The sequence below is a fragment of the Lissotriton helveticus genome, chromosome 8 (assembly GCF_964261635.1).
Source record: "Lissotriton helveticus chromosome 8, aLisHel1.1, whole genome shotgun sequence".
NCBI classification, from domain to species: domain Eukaryota; kingdom Metazoa; phylum Chordata; class Amphibia; order Caudata; family Salamandridae; genus Lissotriton; species Lissotriton helveticus.
Genome location: NC_136069.1, coordinates 1,486,324,972 through 1,486,343,947, shown reverse-complemented (window position 1 = coordinate 1,486,343,947; position 18,976 = coordinate 1,486,324,972).

The following is an 18,976-nucleotide window of genomic DNA, read 5'->3' as shown; positions in this document are numbered from 1 at the left end:
CTGCCAACCTCTATTTCTCTTAGTTCGCTCCCGGAGCGCTACCCGGTACGCGTACCGGAAGCTAACCAAAAAAAATATTTTTTAAAAAAAAGAACAGTAAGTATAAGGTAAGCAAACAGACAGTTATGTTAAAAGAAAGACAGCTCTAGGGAGTAAACTAAGGATACTGTTACCTACAATCCACTGCTGATGATGTCACATATTACATCATTCATGACATGGTCAGTAACATCAACAGCAGAGGATTGTAGGTAACAGTATCCTTAGTTTACTCCCTATAGCTGTCTTTCTTTTAACATAACTGTCTATTTCCTTCCCTTATAGTTACTGTTCTTTTTTAAAAAACATTTTTTTGATCAGTCATAAACAGTGACATTAATAGAAACAGAGAGAGTGAACAAGAGTGAAGAACTATGGTCCTCCTCAGCCACCCTCAGAAAACCAAGGGGGTCAAGATACATCTACCGTGCCCCCTTCTACCCATTCTGAACATTATTTGCCCTCCATCTTGTATCTTGATTCGACCGAAACACAAAATGGTGGACTGCCATAACGCTGCTGGTTTGCGAACCGGGCAACTTCCCGGGAAGCGGTCCAAAAAAAAAAAAGTTGGGAAAGTAATTCACAGACACTAAGAGTAATAGAGATGGAGTGAGTGAACAAGACTGAGGAACTATGAGAACAGAGGGACTGAGAAAAAGAGTGGAAGGAGTTGAGTAAATAGGTAATAGAGAAAGGAATGAGGAAAGTAGCAAAGGCAGGAAACTGAGGATTAAAGAAGTGAAGCAGTGGATCTAATAGTAGGTGAATGTGATAGAAATGTAACGAAAAGAGTACAACTATTTACCTTGTAATTGCCGTTAAATTAATCACATTTTATTTCTATACTTTCAATCTGTGAAAGAGAGAACCAACATTTGAAAAAATTTAAAATATGTATTTAAAAATTACAAAAGACAAGGGAAAATATTGAAGGACAAATAGTTTTTCAACAACTTTGACACTGACAGAAGCTTCTGCTTCTACAGGTCCTCTACACAATCCTAAAGATATACATTTTAAACTAACAGTATCTTGATGCAGATGAAGTGAGGCCTATCTTAAAACATGGTGCATCTTTTGCATTGCTCTTGTTTCAGAAAAGTGTCGCTTCAGTATGCCAATAACATGTCTCCTATCCAGAGATTTGTTTGAGGTGAGGCCTACTCAGAGTTCAAGATGAGATTTACACTTGTTGAAGTGTACAGAGGAGATAATATCTGTGAAAGTCTACTAATGAAGTGAGTCATGTCCACTGCACTCTTCAACAAAGTAGAAACCTCCTATGTTTCCCTGGACAGACCTAAACTTGATCTGCACAATGTGATTCGTAATGATAGGAAACACAGGTGATGTAATTGAAATATGTGCAATTTATTTTGCTCATTTCACAATCACATCACTTGTGTTTCCTTTGCTTAGGTATCTCATTGTGCAGATGTAGTCCAGCATATGAAAGAATACGTAGAAGTGCAGCACTGCATACAATAAATTTAACACTTACAGAAAACTCACCTTCTCCATGCCTCCTACACAGTTCTACATATACATCATAAATGCAAACAGTACAGAATTAATTATACATGTTAAATGGTTTATTTTTGCTGTTCTCAGAATGTATCAAAATTCACTAAAAACAGTGACTTGAAGGTATTCATCATGTAACAGCGGGGAAAAAAAAACACAATCAAAATGATTGTGTTTAAAAAACCCATACAACATCAGAAATTAAAATTCAGAACTCCTTAAAGTTAACTTACTTTCCATGACGTCCAAGGATGTCCTATGAACAGCTTACACTCTTTTGTGCTGTTATTACTTTCAGCCCGCCACTTTCTGAAAGAAAACCTACATCGTTTTTAAAAACACGTTACATGCAATAAATGACTTCTTGCTCTCTACCACTATTTTCCACAAGGCCAAATCTAGTCAGAGATATTTATAACTCTTGGATTTCTTGTAAGCCAATCCCATCATTTGGCATTTCCGCAACTTTCAGAATTAAAATGTTGAAGATCATTTTCACAATCCTGGAATAGTAATATCTTCCCCTTCTTGCTCAGTCATGTTCTACATTTCCTATGACACTGATACTGCTTAATATGAAGCAGACTTACACTACCTCTATGAGTACTACAATTATTTAATTCTCTACATCACTTTTAATCACAAAGCAATGTAAAACAGTAGACAGCATTGCAGACTTACATTCCCTCTACTCCATGTTTTGATTGGCTGCTTCAATTAGCTTATGAAAAGAAACAGTTTTTCTGAACTCATTCATAGTGCACATACATCTCCATGATGTCCAATCCTATGATTAGAAGTTATGTCTCTGAACTACACTTATCCTCAAGGCCAAATTGTGTAGGAGCCATTAGAACTTCTTGAAATTCCACAGATCATATCCCGAGATTATTTTCCTAAAATTTTGGTTTTAAAAACACCAGGTAAGAGTTTTTAAGGTCATACGGCAATTTTTTTTTGAAAATTAAAACAGAATCATTGCAGAATGACCAGCCATTTCTAGACTTTAAATAAGCTGTGTAATGTCCTGATGATATTGAAGGGCCGTCATGATATATAATTGCTGTAGTTACAAAAGTCCTTCCTGATATTGACAACTGCGAAGCTACAAATTTTTTTATCAAAGTTGTCAATTTTGTTCCATCAGGCCTACATCGTTGGAACATTAAAATGACGTACTGGCCATATGTTCGTATAAATAATGTGGACATCATTTCAGATTTACATTGGCTACACTCCATGTTGTGATTAGCAGCTTTTACTAGCTTATTAAAGGAGACTGATTTACTGTCTGGCAAAGTTAAATATATAAATCTTTCTGAGTCTACACTAGTAGTACTTGATACCATACAGTTCTCGCAGTCATGCTGCCATTGATAAGAAAGCCCAAACAGCTGATCTACATCTACACCTTCAGCATGTAATACATCAAGCATATACATTAAAAACTCCTGACAATCTTGCTGAATATTTTGAGAGAATTGTGTTTGGCCTGAACATCTATCTAACAGATTTCTAATTTCAGACACACTTTCTATGTTTCTTCTATCAGTGGTACATTTCTCTAACACAGAATTTAACAAACTGCAAAATCTTTGATCAGAATTGACCACAATCTCTTCTTTTACATTTTTTAGAGAAAACAAAACATTAATTACTACATTAGCATAGCAGTTGACACCAGAACTGTTTTCAAACTGAAAACCAACAACATCTTCAACAGAATCCTCTTTGTTTCTGCTTGTAATTTTAGGTTCATTCACTTTTTGTCTTTTTGCTACAACCTCCCCAGTATTGTTCTCATTTCTTCGTTTCCGGCCTACCAGACGTTTCTCAAACAAAGGAAACTGAGGCAAATGTGGCGCATACTCTCTTCTTAACCTATTGTATTCCTTAACACAATCTAGATCTGCACAAATGTTTCTGACATCACACTCAATCAAGTACAATCCCGATAAAGTTCTAACTCGTGACAATGCCACATATGCCATACCCTCCTTGAACACAGAACTGCCAATATTCACCAATGCAGTGTCTACACTTAAACCTTGCGATTTATGAATTGTCACCGCATATGCCAAGCAAACAGGGAACTGCTTACGGCGAACATATAAGTCTTTTACAAGCAAAAATCTAGCAGAACAACGAGCAATTAGCTGTACTTCCTCAATGCCATCAAATTTAATTTTTAAAAATTCAATTCCATCTCTATTTCTGTATTTCACAAAATCAACAACATTACCCATTGATCCATTTACCAGACCTCTTTCAACATGTAAATTCCTTCTTAAAATTATACGGCAGTTCAAGCACACATTCAGAGTCTTTTCAAAACCTGCAGTTTTAGATATACTCTTCTCTAATGAATCCAATTTTGTTTTCAGATTCTCAGACAAAATAATTGTTGATACCATATGCTCTACTCTATCAATAGCTTCCACTTTCACAATCTCTTGCTTTTCTAAATGCAACATTTTGTTGTTAAATTTGGCACATTCTGCAAGAGTTGGCATCAAACATATTCCAGATTTCTTATCAGTAATTTTCTGAAAAATATTCTCAGGCACAACATCTTGTTCTGGATATAAATTTGACAGTAATCGTGCATGTAAAGCTTCTTTCCCATGCTCGGTCACTTTTCCAATTCTAACATCTTGTAGAATAGTCTTGTAAACTTCATCCTTTGCCTGACGCATATTTTCATGCAGTTCAGCATAATTGAAGTTTAACCATATATTGACGTTGCCAATGCTGCCTAGGCACTTCCTGGTATCTTCATGCGTGAGCATTTTGAACACAGGTTGCCCTTTCACTGGTGTCAGCTGCAGAAGATCTCCGAAAACAATGATGTGTTTGCCACCAAATAACACATCATACTCTGTTTTGAGAACTTCTTGCATCCTCAAATGCACAAAGGCAAGCATGACATTGGAAACCATGCTTACTTCGTCAATGATAAGAAGTTTCATTTTCTTCAAGATTCTTGAAACTTCAAAACAAGCATCTCCAGATAGCTTGTGATATTCTAATTTGTTGTCATGCTCCACTGGCAGCATCAGTAAACGATGTAAAGTAATCCCTTTAATATTATGTGCTGCCAGTCCAGTTGGAGCAGTGACAACACAAGACAGCGATGACTCTGTCCTTTCCTGCAAATAGCATGAAATTGCTTTAATGAGGAAACTTTTTCCAGTTCCCGCTTCTCCACTCACGTACAGTCGGACAGGCTTCAACGACGTACATGAGCACTCTTTCTTATCATGACTTAATCCATGATCAATTTGCATGGTAACTTCGTCATATATTTTCCTCTGCTCAACGTTGAGTTGCCTTTCCAACTCTTCTAAGTTAACCGCATCCTCTTGAGCATGTGCCATGGCTCTTTCCACCTCATTCATAGCAGTGGCAGCTTCATTTTCAATAAGAGGTCCTCCTAGTGGATCCTGACTCAATGAAGCAGAACTCTGACTGTCCTGAGAACTGTCTCTGGCAATCTCGGCTGCAATCGTTGCTTCCTGCTCAATTTCCGCATTCAACATTTCTACATATTTGGGAAAAGCAGGACATTCTATGGTCTCCTTGGCGGCATTGAAAGAGTCTTCGTAACAGAGGAAATCTCCAAGCAGTTCCTCTTCTGCACGCCAAGGCTTGAAAAGTTGCAAAAGTGCTAAATAGAAAAACTCCTTTTTTTCAGGAGATTCGCCACTCAATTTTCGATGGTTTATCAAGTGGCATTTTCTTTGCTTGACCAGACATCCCTCACTTCCTATTACAGCATACACTCCTTTCTCAGTATCTTCTTTGATGTTCCTCTTGAACATGTAATTTTGCAGAACCTCATACAGACAAACATTCTCTAGGTGACTGCTTCGATTTGGATAATATGTATCCAACATGTTTGTCTTCAAAATGTCGGTACTGTTTGGCTCCTTTTCCGCCAAATACTCAATTTCCCGCACAGGTTTGAGAACTCGATTACGCGTTGCAGCAAGACCAAGACTCGCCCAAACGATACTCCTGGACTTGGCATAGAGACTTGCTGAAGACAACCGGTCAGAACATTCGTACGCTCCGATTTCTCGATGCGACAACATCTTCAGACTGAAACTGTACAACTTCTTGCTGAGGCTCTTTTCATGGGAAATGTCCTCCCACATATCCTTCAATTCTGTCTTCTCTTTTTTGGTGATGTAAGACGTCACATACCGAGCCACAGCCATACAGTTATCAGCCACAAACTGTATATCCATGTTAGCATTCCACATGGACAAAATCACCGGGTTGTAGTCGTTGATGTACTTGGACTCTTCGTTCCTCTTCAAATTGTAAGTGTTTTTAGGTGATTTCTTCATCACATTATGTCGCAGCGAAGACATCAAACTGTTTACTCTTCCTTTAGAAATCACCGGTCGTGGAAAGCCGAAACGACATTTGGTGTAGAACTTGTCTTTGTTTCGGAATTTACGACGGCAGTACTTTCCACATCGATGGCTTTGGAAACGCAGAACTTTTTCTCTTAGGCTTTTCTTCTCCTTTGCGTTTGGAACAGCACACGTAGAATACTGTTGGATGAAACTCATCACTGAGTCTTCTGGATCCGTTCCAAATTTAGGTGCATCCTTGATCCACAGCAACATATGTATATGAGGAGCACCTCTTGCTTGGTACTCCTTTCTCCAGAAGAAATCCAACACCTCTCCAAGAGGTGGATTCTTCTTATTCATGATGAAAGACATCATAGCTTCAAATCTATGATTGAAGTACCTACATACATTGACTGGATCCAAAGAGCACAGTTCTCCGGGTGTCTTGAATTCGATGTTTTCTACGTTAGCATTTGCCTCTCGTAGAAATTGAAGTAAGTCTTCCCAGCCATACTCGGCACAACTCAGAGTGAGGAACCATGTGGGAGTACCTAAGTTCCTCAGCATACATTTTAAATCACCATGACGACGGTACCAGTACTCATTAGTACCACGCTGACACGCCATGAGATTAATCAGGTGAGAATCCAAAATACTATCTTGGACATTCACTTTATCCATAAAATCACTTGCCGAGATGTTTTGCATGTGTATACCACTTTTCAAGATGTGGTTCACTGCATATGACAGTCCAGACAGATCGCTTTCAAACAGGAGATGAAACAAATAAGGAATGCATTGTCGAAACCTAGCATCTCCTGCATACAATCGCAAAGTCCGGTATTCAGAAGCAGGAATTTGATGAGGTCGCTCATCATATCTTCCTCCCTGACCTGTTGGAAAAAGCTGTGGGAAACACCGAGCTTCCAAACTTTCCTCCCAAACACTAATGGGACTCCCTTTGGCTTGTTTCATTTGAAACAACTCAATAGCATTCCCCATGACTTCCTTTGAATGCAAAGGATGAACACTATAATGTTCATATATTTCCTCACTAGTAGAGGGTTCTACTTTCTCAATTTGACCAGCACACAAATCGCTATCCTCTTCCTCACTTACTTCCTCTTCTGCAACATATACATTCTTATAGTATTTATTATTTTTTTTCAAATACAATGTTGCCTTTTTAACTTTCCTAACATCTACTAAATCTTGCCATATTTTCTTATTCTTTGTCGGAACCCCATTAACTAAGATAACCAGAGGTTCCTCTTCCACTTTTTCTACTCCAATTGTGTTAATGTTTTTCTTGAAATCTAGAGGCAAATAAACAACTCTTCCCTTTAATCCTCTCTGTAAATCTGATGGAGGCAATTTCCCTGTCTTTGGCTCCATTCTTACAATAGCCTGAAAGGGATGGATACTTTGAATCAAAATAGATTCATAAGTATTTAAGTCCTTCAATTCAGAAGGAATCTCAACCAATTCCAGATTATTATGAACTGCTCTATCAGGCATCTGGTTTTGTTTTAATTTGTTACAACAATAAGTACACACACGTTGATCCAATCCCAAATCAAAACAATTTTCTACCATCAAGTATGTTGCAAAATCCTTCCATTCACTATTATTTTCCCTTTCACTTTTTGCATATAAATCCACTAACTTAGTCTGATTCTTATAATAAGTGCGTCTACAACACACACAAGTGAAATTAGGCCTCTCACTTGATTTCATGTCAAACGTCGCAATTTCCCTCTGGAAATTATCTGTACTGGAAACATGTACACTATCTTCCAAATGACCCTCTACTTCTTGCTCAATTTCAACATTCTCCTCTTTACTTCCAAAGTAACAAAACTCAATTTCTTCACATATATTCTTCACATCTATTTCAGAACCATGCAAAAGAGCAGCGCATAATTGTTTCAGCATAATTGCTGGACTCTTAGCATAATACAACAGTCTAACTAACTTCCTCACTTTGTTATGATGCACTGCTAGCATCCTGAAATGATGAAAAACACTCTGGCATACTCTCCTGGAAAGACAAGCCAGTGAATGACCATGCAAACCTGTCACTTCTCTCACTCTGCAAGGATCTATTTCTTGCAACAACCTTATTTTCTGTTTCAAACTTTTCTTGTTAAATGTCCGTACAAAATCACAAAGCAAATTGATGGAATCCTGTCGCACACTGCAAATACTACTACACTTCCAGGTGTACACAGGACCCTTAGCACGTCTTCCTAAAACCTCATTACCTAACAACTCTTCTGCCTCTGTTGTCACAAGTTTTTCTTTTTCAACTGGACAACCATCTTTCACTTCATAAGCACGACCACTGATGTCAACTGCATGCACCAAATCATTATCCTGGAAATAACTCTCTTCATTAAAAAATGCCTCACAGCTTGAACTATGTATCCATTCTCCAGAAAAAACTTCACAAAAATTACTACGATTAACTATTCTCTTCCATCTACTATTTCTTTTGAAATCAAAAATTGCCTTGTTTAGCTTCCTAATTCTATTGATTATCAAAATAAATAACTTACGTTTAATTTCAAAAGCCTGATCAATAACTTTCTCAACTTTTTTTTTTCTCTTATAAAAAACTAATTTCTGTTGACCTTTCTTAATATTTTTTAACAAATTGCCAATTATCCTGTTACGGAACATTTGTTTACGAATCTCCCTAAACTGTTGTTTCCTTCTACTATCATGCACAGATTTATCTCTTGCTCTAGCAGTAACATTTTCATTTGTCCTTTTCTTTCCATTTGATTTACTTCTCGTGTTATGGATTGAAACATTTTCTGTACTAATATTTTTTTTATTAGAAATATTTCTTATGAAATATTTAGAGCTCTTACCCGGTGCTTTCTTCATGGCTTGAGAAATCTTTTTGTTAGAGGACTGCTGCGTTTTTTTTTTCTCCTGCTGTCTTTGACGTTTTGCAGCCTTTATCTCTCTTATTTTTGTAGGCATATTGAAATCTTGAAATGATCTGCAGTTGAATCTGAGGAAAAATATAATAAAAAATGTTAATAAACATTATTATCAAACAGTAAATCAGTAATAGTGATCAAAAACATAACACACTACTTGACATTTTAATTTGAAGATTTTTTAGTCATTGCCATTTTTACAATACAGAAATACCAGAAAAGAAATGACATTTATATTTATGTTACCTATGCTATTTTATATGTGAATCTGATCTAATTTTATGAGCATATTTTAATATTTTATTGAAGACACTACACATAACCTGTTTTTGAAGGTGTCTTTATTTTTAAATTAAACGGTTTACCTTTTTACTTTTTATTGATTATAAATTTTAAAAATAAATGTTTATAATTCCAAAGGCTCAAGCAGGTCAGCTTCCCATCCTATATCATATAATTCGGACAAATCTGCATCCTCATCACGCTCTTCTTCATCCTCAGGATTTAAATCATCCAATGGATCAACATCCACTGATGTTTCAATTACAAGTTCAATGATGAGGTCAAAATCAACTGATTGCAGATTGTCGCTCATGTTGAGGTTGTCTTTATCTTTAAAGAAAGATAACAACAATGAGATGTTGCAGAGTAAGAGACAAATCTCACAGATTATAATAGTAAAATTATTTAACAAGAGTAACATTTTGCAGCTATTATTTAGCCATGTCCAGCGATGCTGAGCAGGTGAAGCCTATGTCTAATTTTTCACTGAACAGGACTCATCTGTTCTTAACCTTGGATAAGCCTCAACGACTCTGTGTCCCCTGCACATACTCAAATGTTAAAGTGCAGATTTATATTAAATGGCACATCCCCAGGCATGCACCAGTTAATGTGCACCACTGCTTTACCACCCATGGTGTGCCGCATTTACAATCAGATAGGAGAAAGCTGCTTCAAAACCCTGCGCCTGCTTGAAGCTGGCATAGGTCTTGACGCAGCATTGTAGAGATGGGGCACCCCTGAGCCTTGCTGGAGCTGCATCGCACTTACGATACAACTCCAGCAATGCGCCACCTTTACGGCACAGATGCGTCACGCATCTGTGCCGTTTTTGCCCCATGCTGCGCCGCATTGTAAATGCAGCACAACATGGGTGGCCAAACAGTGGCGCAGGATGACTGTCACATCCCTGGTGATGCGCCACTCATCATAAATCTATCCCTAAGCTTCTTATCTTGTTACAGATGAACTGCCATATGTATCATCAAAATATTTTACATATTATAAATAGCGAATTTTAAGGAATAAATAGCGATTCTTTACTATTCCTAATTTGCAATGAGCAAATTGCTAATTGCAAATTACCCATTCATTTCCATAGGCTAGGAGGCTCATAGGAATTAATGTTGCAATTTGTGATTAGCAATTAGCTCATCACAAAATAGGATTTTTTTCAAGCGTGCAGGGGTATCTCAAGAACACCCTGCTGCACCCCTGAAAAAGAAATTTGGGAGCACATGGCACACCTACATGCCCTAATGGCATGTATGGGCGTCATATGGGACCTTTTTTTTTTTAAAAAAAAAATGCTTTTTGAAAAGAATTCGCAAATTACCACAAACTAGAAGTAGGTGGTAGTTTCCAAATCCTTAATATCATTTTTTACATATTTTTTTTTTGATACATTGCATTTAAGGAATCACAAATTTTGAATTATTGACATTTTAAGTAATTTCCACATGTGCAGTGTTTTCAAAATATAATTTGAAAATCGTTTTTGGGGAAAAATAATGGTTTGCAAATTTATGACAAGGACATAATGGTGTATGCTTCTCTATAAGGCATTTCAGTATCTCTAATGTCATTTTTCCCATATTACATTATAAGACCTTTCCCCATGAAGCACATTCCTTGTAAATATGCTCCCACCTGTGCATTGCAAATTTAGATTTTGACTGTTTCAGACACATAGCCATGTTGAAAGTGACCCAAAAAAATTGCAAACGTTTTAAAAAAACACATTCATGTGTCTTAATGACATTTTAAGTCATTTCCCCATGGACAATGTTTTCTAAGTGGCACAAAAGAGGTATACACCTATCATAAATCTGTCCCTAGCATTATAAATGATTAAATCAGGATGACAATAAGATGTGGCCTATCCAGAGGTTTGTTTAAGGTGAGGCCTACTCAGGATTGCAGATTAAAGTTACGCTTGATGAAGAATACAGAGGAGATAATTTATTGTAAAGGCCTACCAATGAAGTAAGTGATTTCTACTTCATTGCACCAGTCATCATAAATGTATCCATAAGCTTCTTATCTTGTTAGACATCAACCGCCATATGTATCATATAACTATTTTGCATTTCCAAAAAAGCGAAATTTAAGGAATAAATAGCGATTCTTTACCATTCCAAATTTGTTTGAGAAAATTGCTAATTGCAAATTACCCATTCATTTCCATGGGCTAGGAGGCTCATATAAATGAAGGTGCAATTTGCGATTAACAATTTGCTCATCACAAATTAGGAATTTATTCCAAAGGTGCAGGGGTGTCTCAAGAACACCCTGCTGCAACCCTGAAAAAGAAATTTGGGGGCATATGGCGCACATAAATTTTAACAACATTCCTTTACCTCAAAAACGATTTTCAAATCATAACTTCAAAACACTACACATGGGAAAATTACTTAAATTGTCCTTAAGACACATAAAAGCGTTTTTTGATTGGCTTTCCTGCATGGTAGGGTCACTTTTAACATGGCTATGTAACATAAACATTCAAAATCAAAATTTTCCATGTACAGGTGGGAGCATATTTACAAGCAATTTGCGCCACAAAGAAAGGTCTGACATTAAAATGGGAAAAATAACATCAGGGACAGTCAATTGCCTTATAAAGAACCATACACCATTATGTCCTTCTCATGAATTTAAAAACAATTCCTTCTTCCCAAAAACGATTTTCAAATCATAATTTCAAAACACTGCACATGAGAAAATGACTTAAAATGTCATTGAAACACATGAAAGCGTTTTTTGATTGGCTTTCCTGCATGGTTGGTTCACTTTTATCATGGCTATGTAACACAAACATTGATAATTAAAATTTTCATGCACATGTAAGAGCATATTTACAAGCAATTTGCGCCACAGAGAAAGGACTTACACTAAAATGAGAAAAATAACATCAGGAACAGTCAATTGCCTTATAAAGAACCATACACCATTATGTCCTTGTCATGATTTTATAAACAATTCCTTTTCCCCAAAAACGATTTTAAAATCATAATTTCTAAACACTGCACATGGGAAAATGACTTAAAATGTCATTAAAACACATGAAAGCGTTTTTTGATTGCCTTCCCAGCATGGTTTGGTCACTTTTAACATGGCTATTTAACACAAACATTCAAAATCTAAATTTTCCATGCACATGTGAGAGCATATTTACAAGCAATTTGCGCCACAGAGAAAGGTCTTACACTAAAATGAGAAAAATAACATCAAGGACAGTCAATTGCCTTATAAAGAACCATACACCATTATATCCTTGTCGTGAATTTAAAAACAATTCCTTTTCCACAAAAACGATTTTCAAATCATAATTTCTAAACACTGCACATCAGAAAATGACTTAAAATGTCATTAAAACACATGAAATCATTTTTTGATTGGCTTTTCAGCATGGTTGCGTCACTTTTAACATGGCTATGTAACACAAACATTCAAAATCAAAATTTTCCATGCACATGTGAGAGCATATTTACAAGCAATTTGCGCCACATAAATCATAATTTTCTCCTTAAAGCACACTATTCTCTATCTAAAGTAAAGAAATATTTTCTCACCTTAGCAAATACTTTGAGTTTGAAAACAGTCTAAGAAACACACCAATTTGTCTTCAGCAGAGCAAAAGGTATGCACTCCAGAGTCTGCAGCTATCAAAAGCACAGAAATGGTGTAATTCTTCACACATATTTCTCATGTCACCCAATCAAAACTCTTCCCTCACTTTTTTTCAAATGAAAACCCTTCCCCCTCTGCCCTTTCTGCCTATTTTCCATAGCAACCACCTCTTGGAGAAACTCTGGTGTTTGCAAATTCACACAACAATGTTGCAATTGAACTCTGAACTCTCAGTGCACCTGCATATCCAGTGCTTTCTTTCATTTAATGATTTTTTATTGACCACTCAAAATACATCTTTCAAACAACACATCTGTACACCCTAACTTTCTGTTTTCATCAATCAAAATCCACCAATCACTGTTACTACTTCATGAACACAGAAACTCCACAGTTTTTTTCATTTCAAACTCTCATTTTTTCAACTGCCATTTCATTGCCACACTTCATCTGACTGCAGGAGAACCTTCTCTCACCATGTTTTCTGTCTGGATTGTTGGTCATAGTTATATTCACTGGGCTCAAAGGTACGTTGAAAGCAGGAATTTACCTAACCTCAATTTACAAGATGTGGAAATTAAGTGGTTTGGCCACAGAGGATTAAAATGTCACCAATTGATACCATTGGTGAAAACCTTTATGCATTTGCCAAAACCTGACCTGTTAATTGTGCACTGTGGAGGTAATGACTTGGGCACTTTGACTGGTGTAGGTCTGGAAATGCTTTTAAAGGACACCTTTGAGCAATTAATGGCACTTTTTCCTCAGACTGCCTTGGTATATTCAAATATATGCCAAAGACAGAAATGGAGGTGGTCAAACCAATTTTGTCCACAAATTGAGAAGTCGAGGAAGCATGTAAACAAATCTGTTTCAGCTTACATGAGAGACCATGGAATGGGCTCCCTGTACAACAATAACTTGCGTTACTACATGCAAGATATCTACAGAGGAGATGGAGTTCACTTCTCAGATGAGGGCAACAGAGTTTTCACTCTGAATTTAAAAATGTGCATTGGTACCTACTTATAAGTACCAAAATGTACCATAAACCCAAAAGCTCTTCTCAGAGCTACCCTACATCTAATCACTCACAATTATTATTTTACTCTAACTTTTTTCACTAATTTTCAACAAAGTACACTCCCTGGGGCGCTACCCGGTACGCGTACCGGGAGCTAACCTCGCGAAATTTTTTAAAAAAATGTTTTTTTTTCGCACATATAAACCTCCTCAGCCACCCTCAGAAAACCTAGGGGGTCAAGATAAGTCTACCGTGCCCCCTTCTACCCATTCTGAACATTATTTGCCCTCCATCTTGTATCTTAATTCGACCGAAACACAAAATGGTGGACTCCCGGAACGCTTAAGGTACGCGAACCGGGGCGCTCAACGGTTCGCGTACCGGGTCGCTCCCTGGGAAGCGCACCATCAAAAAAGGTGGGAAAGTAGTTCACAGAAAAGCCACTGGAGACAATTTCACCAAATATAGATTAGCTCATACTACATACCAATCCCTACCATTTTCACAAATTTGATTGGAATTCCATTTAGCCATTTAGCCTGTAGACCTCTCTAAATACCGTGAGGTAAATTACTTCACAAAACACATCTGAAATGTTGGAATTGACAACCAATTAAAATGTTACTTTCATTTTCTACTTTTTTTACCTCACATTTGATTGGTTATGTACCCGAATATATATAAAGGAAGAGAAGGAAACACAGCCATTTTGACTACTACTTCCTGGTGTACATTTCAATAGGATTTTCATTAATAACTTCAACTTCTTTTTAAAGGTAAGTTGTTATTTTTAAAACTGAAGTATATTGTGCACTTTAAGTTAATATGGCAAACTTTTTCTGTTAGTTATATACTATCCCTCTGTAGTACTTATAAATTTAGATACACTTTTTTATATTCCTACTTCCACTCTGATACTATACACTGCCCAAAGATAAATTCTCTGTTAAAAACTGCCTATCTAAAATTAATCCCAACAGTGCCCTACCTCTACTAATATATATTTTTTTTATGCAAATTTCAGGGAAAATGGAAAGTGAACAAAACATTTCATTTGAAATTGTCCTTCCAGAGTCCAACACAGAAATCATTGATCCAAATGAGATTGAATTTATGGATGAAACTTGGGACCAAGAACTACTGCAATGTGTACAAGCAGTAGATAACCTCCTTGCAAATGAGGACATTTTACAACCTCAGAGACTACAATCTATATTCCATGATTATTATGAAATTTCTGACAATGAAATGTTAGAAAGTTTAATAAATTATGAAACACAATAAAAAAAGCTTAAAAAAAAAAAAAAAAAATAATCAACAAAACCAACAATCAATTAACATACAGCATTTGAAAAGTCTATCATTCATTTTTCATTGTGGTACGCTCCCCAGAACGCTTCCCGGTTCGCGTACCGGGCGCTAACCACGAAAAAAAACAAAAAAAAATTATTTTTTTTTGCTTCGCGGGGCCCCTTTAAAGCCTCCACATCAAACCTAGGGGGTCAGGGAGGATCTACTATGCCCCCTTATGGTCATTTCCCCCTTTGTTTTGGCCTCCTCTTGTCACTCGATCCTACCGAGAGACAAGATGGCGGCCGCTCCGGACTGTTTAGAATGTTGACAGACACCGGAGAGCCAATCAACTTCGCTACGCGAAGTTCCGTTACGCGTCAAGTACGCGTACCGGGGCGCTGCCCGGTCCGCGCTTACAGATATATATCTTTTTTTGAACGTTATTTTCTCAAAATCCACTGCAGCACATATATTGAGACCTACAAAAGGCACATCGGGCTACCAGTCCCTACAATTTTGCCAAGTTTCGTGCAAATCCATTCAGCCGTTCGGGCTAAAAGTGAGGCTAACCGCCCTATGGAAAACTCAATGTTAAAAACACGTTTTGGGACCCCCCTTTTTTCTCGGCCCCCCCCTGGACCAACTCCCCCCAAATTTCCAGTGGCTGCTCAGAAACAAAATGTTCCATTTTGCTGAAAATTTCAGCCAATTCCGTCCACAAACGCCAAAGTTATTAGACATAGAATTTTCAAAAAACCCATAGAGAAAAAATCCTAACTATATATACCTACTGGCGACCGCCAGTAGGTAATATATATATATATATATATATATATATATATATATATATATATATATATATATATATATATATATTCACTGGAAAAACCATAGGTTTCACACCAGTTATAGTTAGGAATTAGCATTTAAAAAACCTATTAAATTCACTGAAAAAACCATAGGTTTCATACCTGTTATAGTTAGCTGGATGTTTTACTCGCATAAAACCATTGAAATTCCCACGTTATAGTTAGTTGGACTCACTATAACTTGCGCGTGCAATGCACTGCTGATGACATCACATATTACATCACACATGACATGGTCAGTGACATCACTCATGACATCACTGATGACACCATCCAGTGAATGTGAGTATTTTTAAAAATAAATATGTGTTATATATGTATATGTAAAAGTTGATGGAAGAATAAATGTTCAAATAAGGGTTTACATGTATGTTTCTTTTTAAAAAATTGATTGGTTCACTGGCTTATTAAGTGTATCTTAGTGTATACATATATTAGTGAGTAATGTTTAAATATTTAAATATATGGATTAGTGTTTCACTTTGTGTATACGTGGCTGCATGGGTTGGTGAGTAGCTACATGTGTATGTATATGGGTTATTAGATGTTTTTTTTAATATCAATATGAGTGTCTATATGTTTGGTGGGGGTATTACTTAGAACATAGATGCATGAGTGACTGACTCTCTGTTTGTATATGTTTTGAAGACAGCAGATGTGCAGGATTGTATGGGTGGATGACTGTGTATATGTGTGTGTTACTGACTGAATGACTGTCTCACTATTGTCTTTATCAGTAACTACATATGTTTTAATGTAGTATATGTGAATATTGATGTATATAAGTGAGTATATGTGAGAGTAAGGGATTGTAAGAGTTCCTGTTTAAATAAGTATGTGTTTCTATAAGTGATTGTTTAAGAGAGTAAGTATGTGTAAGGTTCCTTAGAAGTAAGGTGGTAGTGTGTGTATAGCTGTATATGCAAATAAATGGATGTTCAATAGTTTATTTGCATGTGTGAGTATGTGTGAGAGTATCTTTTGGATGACTGTCGGTGTGTAACAGGATGTATAGGTGTATCACTACATATGATGAGTGAGTATACGTATGAGTGATTATATAGAACTCTTGGTGAATGAGTGGATGTGTATATAGATGGTGGAATTATTGAATTGGTTGTTGTAACTGGTATGGGTATCTCCATTTTATTGAAAATTTTAGTTTCTATTTTTGAATATGTGTTTCAAGGGTTACATTACAGTGAAAGGAGGTCTGTCACTCTGTCACAAGGATGGTGTCGTCAGTGATGTCTTGAGTGATGTCACTGACCATGTCATGAGTGATGTAATATGTGATGTCATCAGCAGTGCATTGCACGCGCAAGTTATAGTGAGTCCAACTAACTATAACGTGTGAATTTCAATGGTTTTATGCGAGTAAAACTTCCAGCTAACTATAACAGGTGTGAAACCTATGGTTTTTTCAGTGAATTTAATAGGTTTTTTAAATGCTAATTCCTAACTATAACTGGTGTGAAACCTATGTTTTTTTCAGTGAATTTCAATGGTTTTTTAATAGCAAATCTCTATAGGTATAAAAAAAAAAAAAAATTATAACGAATTTTATATTGTATAATTATGTAAAAGTTTTTTTTTTTTTTGCCCCGGAGCGCTCCCGGGGCGCGTACCGGTGAACGCACGGGTAAGCACAATGTTACAGTGCGCCCCGGGGTGCGTACCGGTGAGCGTCCCGTTAGCGCTATTCTCGCAAACGAAAACAACATGGTGACGTTTCGCGTAACCGCGTGATGCGTCATATGACGCACGGCGTAAGCGCACCCGGCAGCACGCGAGCGCATACGATCATAGCCATTTTAAAGTATAAAAGATTAGAGACAGATCTCCAAACAGGTCTTCCTCAGTCAAAGGACAAAGTCAGAATGAGGAAAAAAGGTGGGGTTTTTCATCATTCGGAAACCAAAACTGATCTGCACCAATGAAAAGTGTTATTTTCAGATCACATGACCCGACGCGCTTACGCTACGCGCCCCGGGCGCGCCCCAGGGCGTGACTACGGGCACGCCCCGGGGCGCGCAGCGTAAGCACGTCGGGTCATGTGATCTGATAATAACACTTTTCATTGGTGCAGATCAGTTTTGGTTTCCAAATGATGAAAACCCCCACCTTTTTTCCTCATTCTGACTTTGTCCTTTGACTGAGGAAGACCTGTTTGGAGATCTGTCTCTAATCTTTTATACTTTAAAATGGCTACAGTAGCAGCAGCAGCTGGAGCATCTGCACCACCACCACCACCACCAAGAGGACCACCACAACATCACATTGGTGGTCAAGAAGAAGAAGAGGAGGAGGAGGACGAGGAGGGGAGAAGGACATTTCTCCCAGAAGACAATACCCCTAATAGGCCAAAGGAACATATTGTATGGGAGTTTTTTTCCATCCCAGAGGGCAAGAAAAAAGTGAATGCGCCAAAGGTGACTTGCCGTATCTGTGGCATGGAACTTTCAAGGGGGCACCCTAATAGGAAATATTCATTTGGTAATTACACCATGATTAGGCATTGCAGCGCAAGCATCCCAGGAACTATGCTGCTGCAGAAATGAGAGAAATGGCCAGTAACCTTCCCCAATCTTCACCCAGCACCTCCAAAAGAAAGCAACCCACTCCATCGGGACCAGACACAAGGGAGACGATGCCAATCATCCAACCACGGTTTGGTGAATTCAGGGTCACTTGTATTTTTTGTGGTAAGACCATCAGCTATGGTGAGCAGAGCGTAAAGCTCATCGTTCTTGCTGGTGACAACCACAATTGCGCCAAAAAACCCTAATTTTTTCCAGATTTTTTTTTTGCTCCAGTTGAGCCGTTTACAATTCCCTGTTTTTTGTTTCTCCCCATAAAAAATACAAAAAAAATTTAAAGTGTTCAGAAAACCCAAAAAAAGTAAAAAATGTTCAAAAAAAAATATAAAACAACAAAAAGAATAAAAAAAACAGTTCTTTTTAGAACTACCTTTAATTTATAAAAAAGAAACCT